Source organism: Podarcis muralis, chromosome 6 (genome assembly GCF_964188315.1).
Source record: "Podarcis muralis chromosome 6, rPodMur119.hap1.1, whole genome shotgun sequence".
In the NCBI taxonomy this organism is placed as follows: Eukaryota; Metazoa; Chordata; class Lepidosauria; order Squamata; family Lacertidae; genus Podarcis; species Podarcis muralis.
In genome coordinates this window covers 18,929,928-18,934,936 of record NC_135660.1, presented here as the reverse complement: position 1 = coordinate 18,934,936, position 5,009 = coordinate 18,929,928, and the positions used below count along the sequence as shown (strand labels likewise).

General features: G+C 40.4%; 1 long non-coding RNA gene across 1 annotated transcript; it reads right to left on the bottom strand.

Annotated features, from left to right (window-relative positions):
- Positions 1-211: 211 nt before the first annotated feature.
- On the bottom strand, positions 212-3,619 carry LOC144327953 (uncharacterized). Its single transcript, XR_013393131.1, has 4 exons — positions 3,344-3,619; positions 3,133-3,261; positions 1,787-1,838; positions 212-349 (listed from the first exon to the last, which is right to left on the bottom strand). It is a non-coding gene; the product is annotated as an uncharacterized LOC144327953 (long non-coding RNA).
- Positions 3,620-5,009: the final 1,390 nt, after the last annotated feature.

The following is a 5,009-nucleotide window of genomic DNA, read 5'->3' as shown; positions in this document are numbered from 1 at the left end:
AGCGCCAATCGGCGCCCCTGCTGGCCGAGGGTGGGGTCAAAAACCCCACCCCCCATACCCAGGACACAGTCCAGCGCCCGCCTAGTGGGCGAAAATTTGACATTTTTTTTAAAAAAAAATCTTTTGAATTTTTCAATTTTCCCCACGGCACACTAGGCAACATCTCGCGGCACACTAGTGTGCCGCGGAACAGTGGTTGAAAAACACTGGTGTACATGACTGTATGGGCAGTTTGATGTCTCTGATGGGAACAGAAATTTCCCTATTAGCTGGTGCACATGCAACATGGTGTCTTTTTGGGACTAATCCACACACAATGCAGGTTCCACCTTTTAAAAGATGTTCTCTCCTGTAAAAAAAAAAAAAAAAAGAGCAAACATATCAGCTGCCTTTGCAAATAAAATCTAGCATGTTCAGGATCTGCTCCATGCAATGCCCCTAAACAGGGGATTGCTAGCACAGCCTTAAAGAAGACTCAAGAAACCATAACTGTGGTGAAACCAAATAAGTATAATTAGCCAAATCAAAATATAACCTGGGCAAGGAAGTTCCCTAAGGCAGGAGGGATTGTGGGCCTTCCCAGCAAAAAATGCTTTATGTCAGGGAGCTGGTGGATGAGGGGCTGTCTTAGGTCTTTGTCTCCTCCATTTCATAGATTCTGTGCATGTGTCTATAGCCATAGACTTCAACTTAAAAAGTGGCAATTGTAGAGAACATTTAGAATGTCAGATATACGTTAACCCTCCACATCTCATGCTTTGCCAGCTATGCATTAAGTACACATTTGAAGGAATGGTGATATATATATATATATATATATATATATATATATATGTGTGTGTGTGTGTGTGTGTGTGTGTAAAAAAACAAAAACAAAAACAAAACAAAAACAAAAACATGATAAGTGGTTGAAGTGAACATTTGGGAGGATATCTAACACTTCATCTAAACAAAGGTTTGTTGCAGTAAGTTCCTGGCCCAACTAGTAGAATTTGTCTCTGCTCAGGGCAAAGGCAGTCAGATAAAGGCAGATGTCATTTCTGAAAAGCAATCCCAACTTCAAATCATACTGCATGAGAACATCCTGACTTGTTCTCAGACTGTTGCAGGTTTTTGCGTAAATCAGGATTCTGCAGGATTGGTGCAAGGTGGGGCGGGGGGGGGGGGTTGCAGAGTTGGTAGTGGGCACAAAATTCACTTTCCTGAGCATCCCTGCTTTTGCATAATAATAATAATAATAATAATAATAATAATAATAAGAAGAAGAAGAAGAAGAAGAAGAAGAAGAAGAAGAAGAAGTTTCTAGACTTAATGGATGTGATAATTCCTGTTGCAATTTCACATTCCATAAATGACAGATGAATGGAATTTCAATGTCATTGCCATCCCATGACTAGCAAAAAAACCCCAACTTAAAGAACAAACTATGCAAAATTAGATAAATAATTCAACTTAACACAATTTGCACAACATATACCTGCCACAGCATGCAGCTGCCCTTGGTAGAGGATTTGGATCAACTTTGTTTAGATTTATATATTTACTTAGTGTGGATTACACATAGGTCTGGCCTGATGCATGACAGATTATCCTTTGCCATGCAGATGATGAAAAACGTGGTGAATTATATTATTACATTCATAACAAAATAAAAGGTTTTAGCTCCATCTGCAGAAGAAAAACTCGCTCAGCAATTAGCCAGTAGTTGTTTGAGCTTGGAAACCGATTGTCAGCTTTTGCCCCTCAGTCCTGTGGGACGTTTTGATCATCAAATTCAAAAGCTGACCTTGGATTCTGGTTGTAGAAGGAAATCCTGCATTCAGTTTGACCTTCACAACCTAGAATGAGAAAAGATGAAAAGATGAGTTGAAATTGAACACTGTATCTAGAGCACAATATGGAGGGAGGGAAGGAGGGGGAGTTTAAATGACAGCTGCTATAAATTATACATGGGGTGACTTATATGCTAATATTGTAATTTTGCATCGCCCGTCTTCTTGTATCAGCTGTAACATTGTAGATGTTTGCCTAGGTGAATGGTTAACAATGACTTTTGAATGGCATACAAAGAGATAGCCGCAGGTAGGGGAGGAAAAGGACTGTCTTTTCATTATTTTATGAAAATCAAAACCTATCTATATATAAAAACCAATTTCCAGCTTTTCATCAGATGCCAGACTCCAGTAGGATCAAGAAACAGAACTCTAGGAAGGAATTGTGGAGATTAGAGAATGCATAGGGTCAGAAGGGGCTGGGATGAGCTTTAACCCTGACCAAATGGTACCTACAAGTGTCGCCCTCCAGGCACAACAATAGGAGAAGTGGGGATGAGCCTCATCTATATGAACCAGCAACACTTACATTGGACCACTGAAGATACTGAGAGCAGCTCTGATTCCTATTAGGCCAGAATGCATCTTTCTCTCATTTAATGCTTGGGTGAAGGGAAGCAGAACTCTACTTTGTGACACTGTGATGGTAAGGGCAAGAAAGAGTACCAACTTCAAGATGCTGAGGAAAGGGCAGTGCATTTTAAAAATTACATCTTCCTTCTGCTTCTTGAGATTGGTTCTCCTTTCCACTGGATGCTTCCCATTTGTGTGTGTGTGTGTGTGTGTGTGTGTGTATGTGTGTGTGTGTGATGATCAAGGCCAAATCCTTGTTAGCACTGGTTGGCCTCATTCTCACTAGAGGTGATTGAATTCAGTCTTTGCATATGGTGAAAGGAGCTTTCTTGATCCACACCTCCCGGACTCACATGCAGATCAAAACTTTGGTATCCACCGACTGCGACACTTCCCAATGTTCCAATGTGGGTATCAAAAGTGATTTTAAATCCTTCTTTTGAGAAATGAATATTTTGAGGGGGAAAATATGCTTCAGAGTACACGAAAAACAACAACACATATTTAAAAACACTTGTTACCACACACACACATGCAGAATCGGGACAAAACGAATTTATGGGTGAACATGTGTGAAAGTGGATCATGGATTGAAAATAGACTGATTCACCTATCCTTCATCCTCACTGACAGACATCCCTCCAACAGAGAAGTCCAAAGAAAACCTAGAGAAGCATGACATCCACTCGAGATCCTTGCATTCCACAAGCCCTCGCACAATACTTGCCTTCGTCATAATGGCATCCATTTGCTAATATAATTTTTGCGTGCAAATTATTACAGTTTTCCTCATAAAATGCCTCTGAAGTCACTGCGCACAGTCACCGTAGTTTTCCCACTTCTTTTCTCTTGACAGCTGTGAAAATGCAACGGTCTCAATTAAGAAATAGGAGTTTCAGTATGCCCTCTGGTTAATGCCCATACAGTTCATTACCAACCTCTTTTGCTTCTGTGCTCATTTAGGCTTGGAAACGCAGCTGGGTCAGCCTGAGTGGCGATTCTGTTCTGCCTTACACAGAGACCGGTGCCCTTGCTAATCTGCAAGCTGGAACATCCAGGGGAAACACAGCATGTTCAATTTGCTCATATAAATAGTCATAGGGAAGCTAAATTGGGCTACTCATGTGAAGAAAGACAAGTACATTTTGACCCCGAAAAACTTAAAACCCTTCATGCGCAAACTAGCGACAGCTCTGCTGCATTCACAAATGGCACTGAAGAAATCTGTGGTTATCTGTGTTTAAAAATAAACCCCAGAGCCACAGATCTAGCCAAGGCAAAAGCTGAGAGAGAAAGAGGGGGGGGGAGGGGAGAGGGAGAGCGGTTGCAGAGTCCATAGAGATGCTTGAGGAATTCGTTCTTTGCGGACTCTAATATGTACTGACCTCATTGGCAGCTCCCAGACTAGCATGCGGATCAGACTGCAGTTATTGCCTGGGTTTCACACTTCTCCAAATTCTGCAATGAAATTGTCTGCTCAAAATATTTATTTGTTGAAAAGCCTTGATATATCTCTTAACACTCCAAAAAATCTCTAAGCAAAAACAAACAGAAGTGATATCATTAAACTGTTTAAACAAAAACACAACATAAAATCAGGAAAACAGCAATAGAAAAACACAGAAAAGCATTGGGGGGGGGGCGGTAACCACTGTGCTATGGTAAGAGGGGGGAAGGCACATCTTCCTGCTGTCAGCCTCCTTCAGATGACCTCATCCTGGTTTAGAACCTTGCTTCCAAGTCTAAAACAGATCCTTGCTTTTCATTGTCATTCCTTTGCTCCCTCCCCCATATGTGTTATAAGCAAAACTTTTCTGTTATTATTATTATTATTATTATTATTATTATTATTATTATTATTATTATTATTATTATTACTGGCCTAGCACAGATCCCCCCCCCCAGACGCTCATTTTTCTCTCTGCTTCATTAATTCATTCTTCAAAAAAGGGGAAGCTTTATGCAGTCAAAAGGCAAACTTCTACCTTTCCCCGTTAAACTCCAGCCCTTGATCTTTGGCAACAGTTTGTTTAAAGCTGTGTGTATTTATATTGTTTGCTTGAACAAAATCAGTCAAGGAGGCTTTTGGGGGGATAAGGGTGGCATTTACAGCTGGTCCAGGAACAGTTGGATAATTGGCACTGTGCATTCCACCCCCCCCCCATTTAATTAAACCAATGCAGGCCAAACAGAGCTATGTCACAAACAAAATAACCATTCTCTCTCATTCTAAACTTTATCAGGAGAGTAAACATTGTTGGTACTTAAGGATAATTCTCCATCACGTGCATTCTTCCTGGAAGTATTTTATAGCCTTGTTTAGCATAGGCTTATTTTTTTTAAAAAAACCAATGACACCCACACAGTCAAAATATTTCCTTGGTATATTCTCTAGACCCAACAATGTAACAAGATCGACATATAGTAATAGGATTTTCTTGGAAGGTGGAATGAAGTTGGTTCTTGTTTTTTCTTCAAGAGGGAGGAGAGATTGCAGAATTTTCTGACTTCCACTTTTCACTAGCAATATTGATTGAGATACATACATGCAAATGAGGCAACTGATGTCGCATTGATACCATGGTGTAAATGATTAGATGTCTT